Genomic DNA, 21,761 nt, shown 5'->3' with positions numbered 1-21,761 from the left:
TTGCAATTTTACAAATGAAGACCAAATAAACTTAAAACAGCAATATTTAGTTAAAGATATTATCTTAAGTAATTCTTTATGTGCTATGATTTTTTTTTCCCCTCCCCAAGGCAAGTAAAGCATAGTTGAATATTTATTCACTTTTGACAACTGATACTGGGCACAGTCAACCCAAGGTTGGGTGTAGCTAATACTAGATACACATATATCTCTCTGCATTTTGTCTTAACCTCAATATCGTAATATTCACCATTTATTTTCCACAACCTCACCCAACCCCACCTCTGAATTAGACTGCTATTTAGTTGTTGCTATTATCAAATAGTGGTTGTCTTTTGAACAGCTGTTGGAAAGTAATGATGTTGCTTTATTTAGAGATGGATCCTGTTCAAGTTAAAGTTCAAATCCAAGATGAAAAGACAGTGTGCTGACAATCACATTTTACAGCATTTTTGGTGGAACTTCTTTGTATATGATTGTACCTGCACAAAGCATAGGCCTGGTTTCCATTGAAAAGTAATATTTTGTAGCTGCATAATTAGTAAAAAAAAATGAATTCGATTCAGCTGGACTTTTGAGAGTTATTAGCCATAGACTCTAACTGTCATACAAAAGTGTCTGAAGGGAGAAATTTGTGGTTCAAAGTTATTCTGTTAATTTGAATGACCTGGTAAATATAAGTGTGAACAAAATGAATTGAATTAATATAATTTTGTTTAATAACACTCAAGCTTTATTATTTGTATGTTGAGGGCTGTGATTTGTACACTAAAATGTAAATTGTGGTTCTTATTTGCAAACAGCTGGAGTGACTCAACTGTACATTTTTTGGGAACAAAGTTTGTTTTTAAAATTCTTGGGTTGTGGAAATATGTCAAAATGATTAAATGCACTGTTGTGATTTACATATTTTAAGGACTGTCTTTTATAATACATAAACAAACTCTCTGCCCAGTTCTAATTTTTTGAGGTTGGGTGGGGAAATGCTTTCATTATATCAATGCAACAACTTTGTAGAGTATAATAAAGCACTGACAATTACTTCAACAGAAAAGGTGAGGACTTTTGTTTTGTTATTAATACTTCTTTGAATGATATTTTGCACTAAACTTTTAGCATGCTATGAAATGAAATGTTGCAACCAATAATGCAATACAAAATAGTGCACATCATTCTCTGTCTATTTCACTATTCTATTCAATATTATACTGTACTTCGATTGCAGCTGGCTATTAATTTTAACCAAATATCAATCAGTTCTTGTGCCATTGCATTTAACTGGTCAAACCCAACACTATAGTCATGTCAAGCTCAATCTTATTTTTTTTTGTGACTGAGTTGTACTGAGATTTTAGAGTTTTTTTTACTGCAAGGTTTTGTGAGATCTCTCACTATACCGACCAAACACATCTCTTGAACCACCTAACCTGCCACAATAGAGCCCACTAACCCTTTCTTACCTTGTACCATTCCTGGAACAATGTGCCACTATGGAGATATCCCAGAGTTCATTGGCATATTGGGCACTGGCACCATATTTAAAAAGTCATTGAGCACCTGGTCAAGCATTGTTAGTTCATAGCTGCCCTCCATGGATTGGAATGTTAAACTCAGTCATGGCAGAGAAAAGAAATATAGTTACCCACATTGTGGGCAGGAACTTTGAAGTCCTACTGGGTGGGGGGCAGAGGTGAGGCTTCCTTTGCTTTAGGATCACAGAGAAAGCCACGACTCCAGTCCATGTCCAAGGTTGCTACCTGGGTTAGTGTAGTCTCAGACATCTGAGAAATGCCCAGCACTGTAAGAAGCAGGTGAAGGACCCTCTCCATGCTGTCCTCTAGAGTATTTGTCACCATCTCCTGTCCTATATCTCATGCTCACTCTATCTCTGGCAATGTACCCAGCTTCTCCCATCGTTCATGTTCTATCACACATTATTGTCTGCAGTAAATTCCCCAGTTACGCTCACACACCCCATAACACCATTGACCCTGCATACTGTTATGACTGGGGTAAACCCTCCTGCTTAATTTAAAACCAGGAACATAGAAAAGATTTTTCCTGTGCAGTAATCTGTAAACATTCGAGTGGCCAAGAACTATGTAAAGTAAAAATGAACAACTTTATTTCTTATAAAGTATAATTCAGAATAATTAACTAACAACTATTTACAATTCCTTCATCTAACCTATCTTTTACCTTCCCTTCTATAATACTAGTCTGATAAAACTCCCAATTAAGCTTTACAGAAAAATCCAAATTTTAAAACCAGCCAGTGGTCAAATCTTCTCTTTATCTTTGTAAGTAGATTGGCTCTCCAGGTCAGTGTTGAGGTTTTTGTCTGTACAAACTCCTTCTCTAGACAGGTACCTCTCAGAGAGTTCTGATTAACTGTCTACAGCTGTTGGCCTGGTGGCAGTTCTCCCCTCAACTGTTCAATTTTCCCCTGTTTATACCCCAGATTGTGTCATTGGCTTTTAACATTATCAATATACTCAATTCAAACTTGATTGGAATTTGATATTTTTCAGGGTATAATTTAAACTGATTGGCCAAATTCATAACTATTTTGTCATTTCCAGTCAATTAGCTACTCCAGTGTCTAATTGAGAACACTTGGTGCTGTCACTGCTCGCTTTTACTCTCTTAAAGGTATAGTACACCCACGTCTTCATAACTCCTTCCCCCTTAAGGAAAAATGAACCATCGTAATGAAAAGATGACTTCATTTTTTTTCTCTACTTTTTAAACAGATTACCCTAACATACAGATAACTAATATAAATTCAGCTTAACTTCGTCCCATATGCCTTTATATATATAACATTAAATAAAGAAAATCTCATCTAAACTCTATCTGTTAATTCCACGATAATGCATTGTGATTACATTCTTACAACCCGCAATATGTACGATTTTTAAATTAAACATCTGTAACATAAGAATCCAATTAAATAGTCTATATTCTTGTGTTTAAAGCATTCTAAGAATGTAAGCGGATTGTGGTCAGTGTACACAACCATCTCCGACACATTGTTCATGACATCCACATTAAAATGTTGTAAGGCCAGTACCAAACTCAATAGTTCTTTTTCGATCGTGGAGTATTTCCTTTGGTGGATGTTGTTCTTCTTCGAAAAGTAACCAACTGGCAGTTCAATCCCATCCTCATCTTCCTGAAGGATTACAGCTCCAACTCCAATCTCACTAGCATCAATGATGACTTTAAAAGGCTTTGAATAGTTTGATGTAGCTAAAACTGATTTGGTGGTTAATATGGATTTCAAATGGTCGAATGCTTTCTATCATGGTTCTTGTCACCAAAACTTTGTGTTCTTCTTCAGCAAATCGGTTAACGGTGCAATGACACTGCTGAAGTTTGGAACAAACTTCCGACAGAATCCGCTGAGTCCTAAGAATCGAAGCACCTCTTTCTTCAAGGTTGGTCATGGAAATTCGTCTTTGCATTCTGCGGGGTCAACCTTCTGTGACTGACATTATGTCTCAAGAATGTCACCTCCGCTTTCGTGAATTCCATTATATTTCGGTTTATCACCAGTTTTGCTTCTTATAAGTCATTCAAAGCACTCTACCAACTATGCAATGTAATCTTTCCAGGACTTACTAAAGATCACTACATCATCCAAATAGCCTGCACAGTTTGTTAACCCAGCCACATTAAGACTTACAGAAAAATCCAAATTTTTAAACCAGCCAGCGGTCAAATTATTCTATAGTTAATTATTCTCAGTTACACTTGATAAGAAATAAAGTTGTTAATTGTTACTTTGCATAGTTCTTGGCCACTTGAATCTGTTCATGATTCTTTGGAATGCGGTGGGTGCATTCTTCATTCTAAAGAGCATCACTCTAAACTGATATAGCCCAGTTGGGGTTACAAATGCAGAAATTTCTTTCGCCAACTCTGATAAAGGTACCTGCCAGTAACCATGCATTAAGTTACAGTGGCACGGTGGCACAGTGGTTAGCACTGCTGCCTCACAGTGCCAGACACCCGGGTTCAATTCCCGCCTCCGGCGACCGACTGTGTGGAGTTTGCACGTTCTCCCCGTGTCTGCGTGGGTTTCCTCCGGGTGCTCCGGTTTCCTCCCACAGTCCAAAGATGTGCAGGTAAGGTGAATTGGCCATGCTAAATTGCCCGTAGTGTTAGGTAAGGGGTAAATGTAGGGGTATGGGTGGGTTGCGCTTCGGCGGGTCGGTGTGGACTTGTTGGGCCGAAGGACCTGTTTCCACACTGTAATGTAATCTAATCTAATCTAAACTGGGGATTCTGAAGGGAGATTACAGAGAGTTAGGCAGAAATTTAAATAGGAGGTCCTCAAGGGTAGTAATATCTTGATTACTCTCAGTGCTACGGGCTAGTGAGGGCAGGAATAGGAGGATAGAGCAGATGAGTGCATGGCTGAGGAGCTGGTGTATGGGAGAAAGACTCACATTTTTGGATCATTGGAATCTCTTTTTGGGTAGAAGTGACCTGTACAAGAAGGATAGATTGCACCTAAATTGGAAGGGGACTAATATACTGGCAGGAAAATTTGCTAGAACTGCTTGGGAGGATTTAAACTAGTAAGGTGGTGGGGTGGGACCCAGGGAGATAGTGAGGAAAGAGATCAATCTGAGACGGGTACAGCTGAGAACAGAAGTGAGTCAAACTGTCAGGGCAGGCAGGGACAAGGTAGGACTAATAAATTAAACTGCATTTATTTCAATGCAAGGGGCCTAACAGGGAAGGCAGATGAACTCAGGGCATGGTTAGGAACATGGGACATGGATATCATAGCAATTACAGAAACATGGCTCAGGGATGGGCAGGACTGGCAGCTTAATGTTCCAGGATACAAATGCTACAGGAAGGATAGAAAGGGAGGCAAGAGAGGAGGGGGAATGGCATTTTTGATAAGGGATAACATTACAGCTGTGCTGAGGGAGGATATTCCCGGAAATACATCCAGGGAAGTTATTTGGGTGGAACTGAGAAATAAGAAAGGGAGGATCACCTTAGTTGGATTGTATTATAGACCCCCTAATAGTCAGAGGGAAATTGAGAAACAAACGTGTAAGGATATCTCAGGCTATCTGTAAGAATAATAGGGTGGTTATGGTAGGGGATTTTAACTTTCCAAACATTGAGTGGGACTGCCACAGTGTTAAAGGTTTAGATGGAGAGGAATTTCTTAAGTGTGTACAAGACAATTTTCTGATTCAGTATATGGATGTACCTATTAGAGAAGGTGCAAAACTTGACCTACTCTTGGGAAATAAGGCAGGGCAGGTGACTGAGGTGTCAGTGGGGGAGCACTTTGGGGCCAGTGACCATAATTCTAATTGTTTAAAATAGTGATGGAAAAGGATAGACCAGATCTAAAAGTTAAAGTTCTAAATTGGAGAAAGGCCAATTTTGACGGTATTAGGCAAGAACTTTCGAAAGCTGATTGGAGGCAGATGTTTGCAGGTAAAGGGACGGCTGGAAAATGGGAAGCCTTCAGAAATGAGATAACAAGAATCCAGAGAAAGTATATTCCTGTCAGGGTGAAAGGGAAGGCTGGTAGGTATAAAGAATGCTGGATGACTAAAGAAATTGAGGGTTTGGTGAAGAAAAAGAAGGAAGCATATGTCCAGTATAGACAGGATAGATCGAGTAAATCCTTAGGAGAGTATAAAGGAAGTAGGAGTATACGTAAGAGAGAAATCAGGAGGGCAAAGAGGGGACATGAGATAGCTTTGGTAATGGAATTAAGGAGAATCCAAAGGGTTTTTACAAATATATTCAGGACAAAAGGGTAACTAGGGAGAGAATGGGGCCCCTCAAAGATCAGCAAGGTGGCCTTTGTATGGAGAAAAGAGCCACAGAAAATGGGGGAGATACTAAATGAATATTTTGCATCAGTATTTACTGTGGAAAAGGATATGGAAGAAATAGACTGTAGGGAAATAGATGGTGACATCTTGCAAAATGTCCAGATTACAGAGGAGGAGGTGCTGGATGTCTTGAAATGGTTAAAGGTGAATAAATCCCCAAGACCTGATCAGGTATACCCGTGAACTCTGGGAAGCTAGAGAAGTGATTGCTGGGCCTCTTGCTGAGATGGGCGGTAAAGACAAGCCAGGTAACTATAGACCAGTGAGCCTGACCTTGGTGGTGGGCAAGTTTTTGGAGGGAATCCTGAGGGACAGGATATACCTGTATTTGGAAAGGCAAGGACTGATTAGGGATAATCAACATGGCTTTGTGCGTGGGAAATCATGTCTCACAAACTTGATTGAGTTTTTTGAAGAAGTAACAAAGAAGATTGATGAGGGCAGAGCAGTAGATGTGATGTATATGGACTTCAGTAAGGCGTTCGACAAGGTTCCCCATGGGAGGCTGATTAGCATGGTTAGATCTCATGGAATACAGGGAGAACTAGCCATTTGGATACAGAACTGGCTCAAAGGTAAAAGACAGAGGGTGGTGGTGGAGGGTTGTTTTTCAGACTGGAGGCCTGTGACCAGTGGAGTGCCACAAGAATCGGTGCTGAGTCCTTGACTTTTTGTCATTTGCATAAATGATTTGGATGCGAGCATAAGAGGTACAGTTAGTAAATTTGCAGATGACACCAAAATTGGAGGTGTAGTGGACAGTGAAGAGGGTTACCTCAGATTATAACAGGATCGGGACCAGATGGGCCAATGGGCTGAGAAGTGGCAGATGGAGTTTAATTCAGATAAATGTGAGGTGCTGCATTTTGGGAAAGCAAATCTTAGCAGGACTTATACACTTAATGGAAAGGTCCTAGGGAGTGTTACTGAACAAAGAGACCTTGGAGTGCAGGTTCATAGCTCCTTGAAAGTGGAGTCGCAGGTAGGTAGGATAGTGAAGAAGGCATTTGGTATGCTTTCCTTTATTCGTCAGAGTATTGAGTACAGGATTTGGGAGGTCATATTTCAGCTGTACAGGACATTGGTTAGGCCACTGTTGGAAGAGTGCTGGCAGGTGGGACTAGATTGGGTTGGGATATCTGGTCGGCACGGACAGGATATCTGGTCAGCATGGACAGGTTGGACTGAAGGGTCTGTTTCCATGCTGTACATCTCTATGACTCTATGACTCTATGGTGATGTAACTGGCTTGTCCAACTTTCTCGAAATAGTCCTCCGATCTAGGAATTGTAAATGAGTCCAATTTTGTAATGGTGTTGACCTTCTGATAATCCATGCAGAATCATTGAGACCCACCCGGTTTGGGAATTAAGACGATCGGCAAGTTCCACTAGTTCTGGCTTGGTTCCATGATGTCCTCGTCGAGCATGGCATCCACCTCCTTCTGGTCCTGTCTGACTTTGAAAGGATTAAACCAAGCAGTACTTCCTAGGTCTACTTCATGTGCAATAGCATTAGCGCTTCCCCATCTGATTCTTACATACGTCCTTGTATTGCAGTAACAAATCTTTTGACTGTGTTCTCTGCTCCTGAGACAGATAGCTTACGAACCTATCCCACTCCTCAAGGACTTCTTTATTTTTTAATCTATTTTGAGGCACCTCAAAATCCACATCATCTGGATTTGATTCCTCACTCTGTGGGGCAGTAGCTAGCACCTGTTTCTCCAGTTGTTTCTCTTTAGTATAACACGGTTTCAACATGTTCACATGATATGCTCAATACCATTTTTCCTATCTGGCATCTTTACTAAATAGTTCACCTGACTCAACTTTTTCTCAATTTGATAGGTATCACTAAACTTGGCTTTGAAGGGATCTCCTATCACTGGTGACAGTACTAACATGTCATCCCCTTGGGAAAACTTTCGAGCCTGAGTGCTTTTATCTGCCACCTGTTCATTTTACACTGTGCCCTCTTTAGGTGCTGCTTAGCTAACTCACCTGCTCTATTTAATCTTTCCCTCACCTCTGATACATAATCTAAGTGTGAGATCTTTGACTTTGGTCCTGTCCATTTTTTTTTTTACATTAGATGATTAGATTAGATTCCCTAAAGTGTGGAAACAGGCCCTTCGGTCCAACAAGTCCACACTGATCCTCCGAAGAGTAACACATGCAAACCCCTTTTTCCTCTGATTAATGCACCTAAGACTATGGGCAATTTAGCATGGCCAATTCACCTAACCTGCACATCTTTGGATTGTGGGAGGAAACTGGAGCACCCAAAGGAAACCCACGCAGACACAGGGAGAATGTGCAAATTTCACACAGATATCGCCTGAGGTTGGAATCGAACCTGGGACCCTGGTGCTATGAAGAAGCAGTTCTGACCACTGAGCCATAGTACCGCCCTTAATTAATTTCAAAGGGCCTCTCACTTCATGACTGAATATTAACTCAAAGGGAGTAAACTGAGTAGATTCATTTGGGGCATCTCTAATGGCAAACAATATGAATGGGATAACTTTTATCCCAATCATTCGGGTAATCCTGACAGTTTGCTCTCAACATGGTCTTCAAGGCCTGATGCCACCTTTCTAAAGCTCCCTGGGATTCAGGATGATAAGCTTTCGTTTTGAAGTGCTGTGCACCTAAGCTATCCAAAACCTCCTTAAAACAACCTAGCAGTAAAATTTGACTCTTGGTTCAACTGATTCTCTCTGGGTAGACCATACCGTGTGAAGAAAGCTACTAACTCCTCCACCACCCTTTTTGCCTTGATACTCCATAATGGAATTGCCTCTGGAAATCTGGTAGACACATCCGTTATGGTTACCAAATACTGGTTCCCACTTTTAGTTCTCGGGAGGGAACCTACACAGTCGATTATAACCAGTGTGATAGCTTCTTCAAATGCAGGAAATGGCAACAAAGGTATTGGTTTTATTATCGGCTGTGGCTTACATACCATTTGGCATGTATGACACATATAGCAAAAGTTAACCACATCTTTGTGCATTCCAGGCCAGTAAAAATGTTTTTTTACCTTAGCCTGAGTTTTTCTTCCCCTAGCTGACTTCCCACAGGTAGTTCATGTGCTACCCATAACACCTTCTGTCTGTATGCTACCGGCAACACAATCTGGTGCACTTCGGCCCATTTTTCCTCTGCACTAACCTGCCGTGAGCTCCATTTCCACCTTAGGATCCTATCTTTCAGATAATAACCCTCCCGAATATTCTCTGCCTCCTTTTCAGAATATGCATCTAAATATATCTTTTATCAACTTGTCTTGCTGTTGCAAGTCTCTTAGCCCTTCAGGACTAAACACTTCTGTCTGACCCTCTGCCTGTTCAGGTTTTTTCCTGCACCATTATGTCAAGCATACTAACTGAACCTCAACTCCTTCATCTTTCTCTGTACTTTTCGCTTCATGCTGTGACTTTATGATAGTGGGATCTGATTACCACACAGTCTGTGAAAATTCCAGAATATTTCTGTTTTAACTCTTCAGTTTCTTGGACTTCTCCACAATAAGGGGTATCACTCCCATTTTGGATCCTGCCAAATCATTCCCAAGAACAAACTGAATTCTTGGAACTGACACTCTGTCAATCACTCCCACTGTAATTTCCCCAGTTTTGAGTTGCTACTTCAACCTGATCTTACACTAAATTTATGTCCATCTATCCCACATATTACCACACTCTCAGGTAATAGATCAGAAAAAGTGCAAATTCGCTCATCTCTTACCATCAGAGACTGGTTAGATCTTTTTACATTACATTACATTACTTACAGTGTGGAAACAGGCCCTTTGGCCCAACAGGTCCACACCGACCCACTCCACACCGACCCACCCCCACCCAGACCCATTCCCCTACATTTACCGCTGCACCTAACACTACAGGCAATTTAGCGTGGCCAATTCACTTAACCTGCACATTTTTGGATTGTGGGAGGAAACCGGAGCACCCGGAGGAAACCCACGCAGACACGGGGAGAATGTGCAAACTCCACACAGACAGCCGCCTGAGGCGGGAATTGAACCCGGGTCTCTGGCGCTGTGAGGCAGCAGTGCTAACCACGGTGCCACCGTGCTGCCCACAACTTGTATCTTGTATCTCTCAAAATTATAACTTCTTATCATTCTCCTCCTGTTCTTTCTGAGTAAACTTTATCTACAGAGGAGAATCTTTTGTAGAGATCAGGTACTAACTCCATACCCAGCCCCTGCCTTGGCTGTATACTCTCCTGCAGCTCCTCGGCTCTTCTTAGATTCTCCTCGACTGTCTTCACTAATGCCACTAGCTTAGCTTCTTTTCCCACAGTGCCTTTCTTTAACGACCAGTGCTGTGTCTTTATGTATCCCACCTTCTGGCAGTGAAAACACCTTTTCCCAGTTCCCTGAAACCACCAGCATTGTAATTTTCTGTGTCCCACTCCATTACAGTGAAAACACCTGAGGCCTTTCTCCTCCTGTCCACCCTCTTGGGCTTCTTTAACCTCTGGTAAAATCATACCAGTGTTCTTGATTCTTGGTTCCATCATGTAGGATCTCCCTTTCTCCCACCTTCTATCCCTCACAAGACAAAATTCTGCCAGAAGTTTGTCTTATGCACCAACATGTACTCCTCTGCTAATTCTGCTGCCCTTCTCACTTCCTGAACTTTCTGTTCCTCCATGTGAATTCTTTCCATCTCTGGAAGTGAGTTTTTGAACTCCTCCAGCAGAACAATCTCTCTTAGAGCCTCAAATTTCTTATCTATTTTCAAAGCACACAGCCATCGATCAAAATGATTATGTTTAATTCTTTCGAACTCAACGTAAGTCTGACCTGGTTCCTTCTTTGTGTTTCAGAACTGCTGTCTATATGCTTCTGGCACCAATTCATAAGCACTTAAAATAGCCTGTTTAACCTCTACATAATCTCTTGACAACTCATCTGACAGTGCGGCAAATACCTCACTAGCTCTGCCTAACAGTTTAGTCTAAACTAGCATTACCCATAAATCCTCAGACCACTCCATCTGTCTAGCCAATTTTTCAAATGAAATGAAGAAGGATTTAACATCTTCCTCATCAAAATGTGGCAGAGTTTTGACATATTTTTATATATATATGGAAATTAAAAGAGAAGGTACATATATATATGTACCTTCTCTTTTAATTTCCATCCTGTTAACTTGGCTTTGCTGACTAAGTCGCAACTTCACATTCTCTCTTTTTGAGCAGCTAAGAACTTTCTCTCTCTTTCTTTCTCCCTATCTTCGCTCTCTCTTTGCTCAGCCAAGAACCTTCTCTCTCTCTCTTTTTCCTCTCTCTCCCTCTCTCTTTCTCTCTCCCTTTCTCTCTCTTTCTCTTTCTTTTCTCTCGCTCTTTCCCTTTCTCTCTCCCTCTCTATTTCTTCCCTCTCTCTTGTTTAATCTTCTAACTCCATTTTCCCTAATTGTAATTTAAGTTTTTTATACCTTTACTGCACTTGTCTGTTTCTCTGACACACCTAAGTGTTTGAGTTTCAATTTCAACATTACTTGTAGGTGAACTTGCAGCGTGGGTTGGGTACCTGGGATTTCGATGTTGTGGCTATTACGGAGACATGGGTAGAACAGGGACAGGATTGGCTGTTACAGGTTCCAGGGTTTGAATGTTTTAGTAGGGTCAGAGGTGGGGATAAAAGAGGGGGAGGTGTGGCATTGCTTGTCAAAGATAGTATTACAACGGTGGAAAGGACGATGGATGAAGACTCGCTATCTGAGGGAGTTTGGGCTGAGGTTAGGATTAGGAAAGGTGAGGTCACCCTGTTAGGAGTTTTCTACAGGCCTCCTAATAGTCCTAGAGACGTAGAAGAAAGGATTGCAAGGATGATTCAGGAGAAGAGTGGAAGTAATAGGGTGGTTGTTATGGGGTACTTTAACTTTCCAGATATTGACTGGGAAAGCTATAGCTCGAGTTCGTTAGATGGGTCAGTGTTTGTCCAATGTGTGCAGGCGGGTTTCCTGATACAATATGTAGACAGGCCAACAAGAGGTGAGGCCATACTGGATTTGGTTCTGGGTAACGAACCAGGCCAGGTGTTAGAATTGGAGGTAGGTGAGCACTTTGGGGACAGTGACCACAATTCGGTGACTTTTACTCTAGTGATGGAGAGGGATAAGTGTGCACTGCAGGGCAAGAGTTATAGCTGGGGGCAGGGAAATTATGATGCGGTGAGGCACGATTTGGGATGCGTGGCTTGGAAAAGTAGGCTTCAAGGCATGGGCACAATTGATATGTGGAGCTTGTTCAAGGAGCAACTATTGAGTGTCATTGATAAGTATGTACCTGTCAGGCAGGGAGGAAAGGGTCGTGTGAGGGAGCCGTGGTTTAATAAGGAATTAGAATCCCTTGTTAAATCTAAGAGGGCGGCCTATGTAAAGATGAGGCGTGAAGGTTCAATTGGGGCGATTGAGAGTTATAAGGTAGCCAGGAAGGATCTGAAGAGAGAACTAAGAGCAGCAAGGAGGGGACATGAAAAGTCCTTAGTTTGTAGGATTAGGGAAAACCCTAAGGCTTTCTATAGGTATGTCAGGAATAAAAGAATGACTAGGGTAGGAATAGGTCCAGTCAAGGATAGTAGTGGGAAGTTGCGTGTAGAGGCTGAAGAGATTGGGGAGACACTGAATGAATACTTTTCGTCAGTATTCACTCAGGAACAGGACATTGTTGCCGATGTGAATATTGAGTCACAATTAATTAGAATGGACGGCTTTGAGGTATGTAGGGAAGAGGTGTTGGAAATAATGGAAAGGGTGAAAATAGATAAGTCCCCTGGGCCTGATAGCATTTATCCTAGGATTCTCTGGGAAGCAAGGGAGGAGATTGCAGAGCCATTGGCCTTGATTTTTATGTCCTCATTGTCTACAGGAATAGTGCCAGAAGACTGGAGGATAGCAAATGTGGTTCCCTTTTTCAAGAAGGGGAGTAGGGATAACCCTAGTAACTATAGGCCGGTGAGTCTCACTTCTGTTGTGGGCAAAGTCTTAGAGAGAATTGTAAGGGATAGGATTTATAAACATCTGGATAGGAATAATGTGATCAAGGATAGTCAGCTTGGTTTTGTGAAGGGCAGGTCGTGCCTCACAAACCTTATTGAATTCTTTGAGAAGGTGACTAAGGAGGTAGATGAGGGTAAAGCAGTAAATGTGGTGTATATGGATTTTAGTAAAGTGTTTGATAAGGTTCCCCATGGTAGGCTACTGCAAAAAATACCGAGGTATGGCATTGAGGGTGAGTTGGAGGTTTGGATTAGGAATTAGCTGGCTGGAAGAAGACAGAGGGTAGTAGTTGATGGTAAAGGTTCATCTTGGAGTGCAGTTACTAGTGGTGTTCCGCAAGGATCTGTTTTGGGACCATTGCTGTTTGTCGATTTTATAAATGACCTGTAGGAGGGGCTAGAAGGTTGGGTGAGCAAGTTTGCGGATGATACGAAAGTCAGTGGAGTTGTAGACAGTGAGGAAGGATGTGTCAGGTTACAGCGGGATATAGGTAAGTTGCAGAGCTGGGCAGAAAGGTGGCAAATAGAGTTCAATGTAGCTAAGTGTGAGGTGATTCACTTTGGTAAGAGTAACAAAAAGATGGGGTACTGGGCTAATGGTCGGATACTTGGTAGTGTGGATGAGCAGAGGGATCTTGGTGCCCATGTACACAGATCTCTGAAAGTTGCCACCCAGGTAAATAGAGCGGTAATGAAGGCATATGGCATGCTGGCTTTTATTGGTAGAGGAATTGAGTTCCAGAGCCCTGAGGTCATGTTGCAGTTTTATAAGACTCTGGTGCGGCCACATCTGGAGTATTGTGTGCAGTTTTGGTCGCCATACTATAGAAAGGATGTGGAGGCACTGGAACAGGTGCAGGGGAGGTTTACCAGGATGTTGCCTTGTATGGTAGGAAGATCGTATGAGGAAAGGCTGAGGCACTTGGGGCTGTTTTCATTGGAGAAAAGAAGGTTTAGGGGTGACTTGATAGAGGTCTACAAGATGATAAGGGGTTTAGATAGGGTTGACCATGAGAACCTTTTTCCATGTATGGAGTCAGCTATTAAGAGGGGGCATAGCTTTAAATTAAGGGGTGGTAGGTATAGGACAGATGTTAGGGGTAGATTCTTTACTCAGTGAGTCGTGAGTTCATGGAATGCCCTGCCAGTAGCAGTGGTGGACTCTCCCTCTTTATGGGCATTTAAGCGGGCATTGGATAGGCATATGGAGGATAGTGGGCTAGTGTAAGTTAAGTGGGCTTGGATCGGCGCAACATCGAGGGCCAAAGGGCCTGTACTGCGCTGTATTTTTCTATGTTCTATGTTCTATGACTTTAGTCCTTAGCTAAACCCAAATCTAACTTATTTTCTAATTCTAAAAGTATAACCATTTTCTTGCCTTCTAAACTTTCTTGGCAAATTTGAGAAACATTTTCAAATCCCAGAACCTCTTTAACAATTTTAAGAGCCATTTCTCTCATTTTTAATTTCCTTAACCACATGTTACTGAAAGCAAACAAATTGTCTCACCTTCCATTTATTTAAAGATCTAGGACACTAACCTGCAAGTGTTTAAATCTGCTGGGATTTTTTCTTACCCGCAAATCTATTCAAATCTTTCCAAATCAGTTCAAATCATGGACCCAAGCTCCCAAACTCTTACAACACGTCAATCTGCTTAATTTAAAACCAGCAACATAGAAAAGATTTATCTAGTGCAGTAATCTGTAAAAATTCGAGTGGCCAAGAACTATGTCAAGTAAAAATTAACAACTTTATTTCTTAAAGTATAACTGAGAATAATTAACTAAAACTATTTATAATTCCTTCCTCTAACCTACCTTTTACCTTCGCTTCTGTAATACTTGGGCAATAAAACTCCCCATTAAGCTTTACAGAAAAATCCAAATTTTAAAACCAGCCAGCAGTCGAATCTTCTCATTATTTTCATTGGTAGATTGGCTCTTTAGGTCAGTTTTGAGGTTTTCCTTTGTGCAAACTCCTTCTCTAGACAAGTACCTCTCAGAGAGTTGTGACTAGCAGTCTACAGCTGTTGGTCTGCTGGCAGTTCTCTTCCCAACAGTTCAATATTCCCCGGTCTTATACCCCAAAGCATCAGATTGTGTTATTGGCTTTTAATATTGTTAATATACTCAATTCCAACTTGATTGAAATTTGGCATTTTTCAGGATATAATTTAAACTAATTGGCCTAATTCAAATCTGTTTTGTCATTTCCAGGCAACAAGCTACCCCATTAGCTGGAACACATGTTACATTGTGTCTTGTTGAGAACACTTGGTGTTGTGACTGCAAGCTTTTACTCTCTTAAAGTTATACTACACCCACATCTTCATAACAATACCCTCTGTGCTGCCTAATCGTCACTCCAGGTACCTCCTCATCTACACCAAATTTAATATTGTCCACTTCCATCTCCTTGAATAACTTCCTGTCTCTCATTACAGGAGGAAAACAGTCCACAACACGGCAGAAAGAATCAAGATTGGGAAAAGTCACCTGACATTTCACAGAATCACAGAGTCGTCAGCATTCAGAAGGAGTCCATTTGCCCCATCATGCCTGCACTGCTTCCATACTTACCTGGTGCCCATTTCCTACCTTTTTCCCATACCCGTGCACAACATTTTTATCCAAATAATCACCCGATGTTCATCAACTGAACTTGCCTTCACTAAATTTCCAGACAGTGCTTTCCACACCCTAATTATTCATTATTTGGAAAGGTTTTTCGCACATCACTCTTGCTTCATCACTTAAAATTTAACTCCTCACTGCTTATGTGGAGAGGTTCCTGACTCTGACTGCCCCAAACAGCTGACTCTGTCCAAGCCTCGGAACTGGTTTCAGAGCCTTTCCTTTATTTACTGGGCGAAGGTGATGTTACTTGACATGAGTGAGGATTGCTGATATTGATTATAAGTTTTCTGACTTTGTGTCTGTGTTAAATGGCATGAGAATAGAGGAGTATTCTAACCCTGGTATTTCTGGCAGGGTGGGCAAAATACAGAAAAATAGCACAGGGTTATTATGAGCACCTCAGTAGGTTCAGAGTGACTGAGTGCTATGACAGCAAGCAAATGGACCAGAGATGTAGCCTGGTCCTGTCCACGAGCTGTGTGCACAGTGCCCTTGGAGCAGCATTACAGTGATAATTTCTAGAGCAGCCCGAGATACAAATTTGACGCACAGAAGCATCCTGTACATAGATTGGAAATGTGCCATGAAGTTTCTTGAAGACCAGCACATGTGTGTAGCATGTGGCTGATACCCATGGAGTGTGTCTGAGATGTTAGTGCCCAGTGCCCAACATGGAGGTGCTTTGGAGCATGCAGTCATCTGAAGTAACTTGGTACCTACTGTGTGCAATTCTGGTCTCCCTTTTGTAGAAAGGATGTTGCAAAACTTGAAAGAGTTCAGAGAAGATTTACAAGGATATTGCCAGGGATGCAGGTTTTCAGCTATAGGAAGAGGCTGAATAGACTGGAACTACTTTCCCTGAAGCATCAGAGGCTGAGAGGTGACCTTATTGAGGTTTATAAAATCATGAGGGGTATGGATAGGGTAAATAAACAAGGTCTTTTCCTTGGGGTGGAGAGTTGAAAACTAGAGGGCATAGGTTTAAGGTGAGAGAGGAAAAATTTAAAAGGGACCTAAGGGGCAAACTTTTCATGCAGAGGGAGATACATGTATAGACTGAGTAGGGTGGAGGCTGGTATAATTACATCCTTTAAAAGGCATCTGGATGAGTATATGAATTGGTCGGGTTTAGAGGGATATGGGCCAAATGTTGGCAGATGGGACAAGATTAGTTTAGGATATCTGATCGGCATGGACAAGTTGGACCAAAGGGTCTTTTTTTTGTGCTGTATATCTCTATGTCTCTATAACCTCGAAATATTAAGCTGCTGGGTGAGGAGGAGTGAACTGGCAGCCCAGGGTTATTCATCTATCCCCTGGTTGGTGACAACAACGTTAATTTTTTGAAAACATTCCTTTCTCCCAGATTCAAATGAACTTATGTTTTAAAAGGAATCAACTTAAACGGCTTTCTTGAATTAACAAAATGAGTGAGTTTATTACTGACTAAACTTGAGATAAATAGTAATACAACACCCATATACACAGATTAGAAATAAGAGGTGAATCCAAAAAGTTTAAAAGTTTTAAAATTAAGATATATGTTCACTCTCCAAATAGTTTATGCAGAGTGGATAGTTGTATGGTTTGGGTGTTGCAGTCGGTGTCAGTTGAACAGTCAAATTTGAAATTCTTTGCTTTTAGGTTGATTCAAACTATTTTGACCCGATTCTTTTCAGCAGTGATCGATTCTTCAAGTGCAAAAGTCCTTTTGTTATCCTGTTATCTTTTAACTAGTTGGCTGGTGAGCTGGCTTCTAGAACTCACTGAGAGAGCACCTTTTCCCATTTCTTTATCTGTGTTGCACGAGTGTTTTGTGGTGATTCACAAAGCTATGACCTTCATGACACTCTAGGCTACAAATTCGGATATCAGGCTGCTAACACACACAGAAGCATGGATTGGGTAAATAGATAAGATCTTCTCCCTGGGGTGGGGGAGCCCAGAACTCGAGGGCATAGGTTTATGTTGAGAAGGGAAAAATTTATGTGACCTAAGGGGCAACGTTTTCACACAGAGGGTGGTGAGTGTATGGAATGAGCTGCCTGTGGAAGTGATTAAGGCTGGTACAATTACAACATTTAAAAGGCATCTGGTTGGATTTATGAATAGAAAGGGTTTAGATGGATATGGGCCAACTGCTGGGAAATGGAACTAGATTAGTTTAGGATATCTGGTCAGCATGGACAAGTTGGACTGAAGGGACTTTTTCCGTGTTGCACATCTATGACCCTATGACTCTATGACTAGCGTTAAAGCTCGCTTTAAACCCCATTTGTTGTATCACCCTGTTTGCATGAGATGGCTTCCTGCTGAGAAGGGATAGGTAGTTGACCTCTCATTATTGCTTCCTCTTTAGGATTTCCATTTGAAATTTCTCTGATTCTGTACAAATGTCACATTCCAGAATTTTTCTTCAGAAGAACTCTGAATTTACATCCACAGGCAGCTTGCCTATATCAGCACAATTTAAAAAAAAATTTGGATCAACGTTCTTTATGTTCAAAGGTGATCCATGGTCACGACAGTAAATAGAGTACGAAAGAGGCAAGTGCAGTAGGAGGCTGTAACGAGATGAGAAGAATGAAGAAATAAGAACAATCAATCAATGGCTTCAATCAATTAATTGTTACGAGGTGAGGGTGAAAAATGAGGCTGTCACAGTGGCTCAGTGGTTGGAACTGCTACCTCACAGCACCAGGGACCTGGGTTTTATTCCACCCACAGATACCTGCCTGTCTGGAGTTTACTTATTCTCCCTGTGACTGCATAGCTTTCCTCCCACAGACCAAAGATGTGCAGGTTAGATGGATTGGTCATGCTAAATTGCCCATTGTGTCCAGGGATGTGCAGGAGAGGTGGATTAGCCATGGGAAGTGCAGAGGCACAGGGTTGGGTGGGTCTGTTTGTGATGCTTTTTAGAGAGGCAGTGTGGGCTGAATGGCCTGCTTCCACCCTATAGCGATTGTATGATTCTATCTGTGGAGGCTGGGTTCAGTTACCAAAAACAATGCTTCAATTCTTATTAGTCTGGGTATTGTTTGACTGATGTTTGTCAGCTCTGATTACCCAAGTGCTGATGTATGATAAGGAGATATGTTGTGTTAAGGTGTGTGAGCTTTTATTTCAAAACAATGGTCAGTGCTAAAGTGGATGGATTCCAATCAGTGTCATATTGCTCTGCAGATGAATTGGCACTTGGGTGTGTACCATTGGAAGCTTCATTCCACTGCTTATGTTGCTGGAGAAACTGATAATTTACATTTAGAAAGATAAACAAGACAAATATAGCACTTTTAATATAACCTTAACAGACCCCAGTTTTAATGCCATAGTGGAAGCTGGTGATGAAGAAACAAGGAGTAGGGAACTGCAAATGATGAAGTTTTGAGATTTGAACAATGAGAAGGATGATGCCAGAGGGGTGAAATGCAAAGGACAAGAAGCATAAAAATACTATTAGAAAGCTTTCAGTTGGGGTATAAGGCTGTCTCTGGGTATTTCCATCATCCCTGCATTGTGAAAATTGAGAAGAACTTGCTAAGTTATTTTTTAAAAACCAATGTCTGCTTGACAATTTTGCAGTGAAATGTCATAGTTAAATGTTGTGCATTAGTTAGATTATTTTGTTGTAGCAGTCTAAGATTCGCTGGGTATTGTTCAAATAGAATATTACCATTCATTCTACTACACAGTTTACTCTTCCTTCTTCAAATAAAGGAGATCATAGACATTCCATTTGTTCTGCCAATGCTGAGAACAATTTCCTAGCAGCAAAAGTTCTGCTTTTGTAGGTGTGCTGAAAGGAATGCTGAAGCCTGGCTGAATGGAAGTCTCAGCTGTATGATATGAAGTTTAGATTGACAATTCAAAACATTAACCTACTGGAGATCTGGAGGGAGCAAGCTAGAGATTTACCAACAAAACAAAGCAGCAACCGAGAGAATTATTTGGGGGAACAATTTTCCTAGGACTGAACCTATATCATTTGTGTATTTGTATATACATAAGTATATTTTGCTCGCTGATTCAACCCATGATTATGCCAATGCAGTATCTTCCTTCTAACACAGATAGATAGGAGGTAATTCAATAAAAAATAACAATGATAATTCCAGAAAGAATAGCAATGAGGTCTAAATGTTTTAGATCATGAAGGTAAGCAAGAAGATTCAGTGCAGGAGCGGCGATGTCTTGCTGCTATTATACAAAGCCTTGGTGACACCACACCTGGAGTATTGCAAGTAGTTTTGGTCTGCTTATCTGAGAAAGGAGTGCAGTGAATATTTATCAGACTTATTACTGGCATGTCAGGTCTGACATATGAGAAGAGGTTGAATTGGTTAGGATTATGTTTACTGGAATTCTGAAAAAAGAGGGGGCATCTCATAAAAACCTACAACATTTGAATAGGGCTAGACAGGGTAGGTGTAGGAAGGATGTTCCTGATAATGAGGGAATCCAGAACCAGGGTCACAGTCTAAGGATAGGAGGTAAACCATTTAGGACTGTGATATGGGGAAATTTCTTCACCCAGAGAGTGGTGAATCTGTGGAATTTGCCACCAGAGAAAGCAGATAAGGCCAAACATCGTAAGACTTCAAGAAGTAGTTGGACATAGTACTTGGAGCTAAAGGGTTCAAAGGAGGAAGCAGAAATAGATAATTGACCTGGATGACCAGCTAAGATCATAATGAATGGTGGAACAGGCTCGAAGGGCGGATTGGCTTACTCCTGCTCCTATTTTCTATGTTGAATCCCTTTAATCTTGGCCAAGGCACTCATTTTTGTATGAGTAAGTCTTCATGTCTGCAGGTTATTCGGCTGCAGAAGGCATTTTAAGGCTGCTCCATACATGATATTTACATTTGTGTACTTTCAGTAATGATTACTGAATATTACAGGGGCAGCAACTCTGATATATTCAATTGTGCTGTAACCAATTGCTGTACCATCACCACATCTTCACTGATATCAGCAAAGTCAGTAAAAAGTCAACACTGAATCTGAGATCTTCCTAGATTTTGTGCCTCAACTATTTACTTGTATTTCAGTACTGTGGTCATGTAAATCCCTTGATTTATTACGGGATAGTTTGTCTGGTTATGAGGTTAAGTGGGAGTCAAGTTCAATCTGTCCTTCTAAATGTTATGCCACAGTGTTCCTAAACGTCATGGTGAGAAATTTGACGCTATTTCTGTGTTGTAAATCTCTGTTCCATTGTAGTGTTTCAATATTACTTCATCAGTCAGTGATTTTGTATTGTATATTGTCATGCCAAGAAACGTAGTTGTCTAGATAGTAGAATAGATGAGGCTGGCTTTTACAAAATGTTTGGGGAATCACAATGCTACAGCTTTTACCAATGTAATTTGAAGAACAGGCCTTTTACCTTTAGTGAGCAATGTATTTCTCTCTTGGTTGTAATATTACATGCTGGATTAAAATCCATAAACAATGATTTATAACAGAGATATTATAATTTTTAAAAAGAAACTGCAAAACATCTATTTTTGGAGAATTAAATTAATTATATTTTTTACAGTGTCCAAAATGTGTTCATAACCCAAAGATGAGGCGACAGTTGGAAGCAATTAACTCTTCAATTGCCAAGTTCCAACTAGTGAGCAGTCATTGTCATCAGGAACACCACAGCTAGTTGTAAACTTGAGCACATTATTCATCATTTTCATTTTCCTTGTGATTATATTGTTGTTTTTTTTTAAAAAATGAATTAAGAAAGGAAACGCCAAGAAATACTTTTGTGTTAGAAAGTTATTGAACTTGTTGAACTTACTGAAAGCATGTTTAGCAAACATTTCTGTGTGAAATATTTCAATTTATGTATCGGAGATTACAGTCAACAATTATTAATATTGAAAAGGACATTTTCAGCTTTAAAAAAATTACAAACATGATGCCTGGCAGCTTTATTCTGAATTTGAAACAACTAAAACAAGAATTTCCTGATTAGCAACAGATTTAAAATTGTATTCTTGTTTTAGAGTCAGGAACTCTTGTGTTCTTTGAAACCATAAACAAAATGATAATTTGTATTCAAGGGCAAAGGAGGAGCTTTTAGTGGTTGTGATTGGCTGTTGATTTGTCCTGTCCTATGACTACATCACTTAATTAGTTTGTGTACTACGGGATTCACATAGGCTCAGTGACATTTGTTGATCCTTTAATTCAGTACTATGTTTTT

The 21,761-nt window shown here is 40.8% G+C and overlaps 1 long non-coding RNA gene across 1 annotated transcript; it reads left to right on the top strand.

Annotated features, from left to right (window-relative positions):
- Positions 1-3,363: 3,363 nt before the first annotated feature.
- LOC148149634 (uncharacterized) lies at positions 3,364-16,385 on the top strand. Its single transcript, XR_015757535.1, has 3 exons — positions 3,364-3,440; positions 15,137-15,288; positions 15,364-16,385. It is a non-coding gene; the product is annotated as an uncharacterized LOC148149634 (long non-coding RNA).
- Positions 16,386-21,761: the final 5,376 nt, after the last annotated feature.

The sequence above is a fragment of the Chiloscyllium plagiosum genome, unplaced genomic scaffold (genome assembly GCF_037043375.1).
Source record: "Chiloscyllium plagiosum isolate Xiang-an unplaced genomic scaffold, Cpla_swu_hap1 HiC_scaffold_7, whole genome shotgun sequence".
NCBI classification, from domain to species: Eukaryota; Metazoa; Chordata; class Chondrichthyes; order Orectolobiformes; family Hemiscylliidae; genus Chiloscyllium; species Chiloscyllium plagiosum.
Note: the sequence above shows the minus strand (reverse complement) of the source record. Positions and strands in the feature narration are given on the sequence as shown.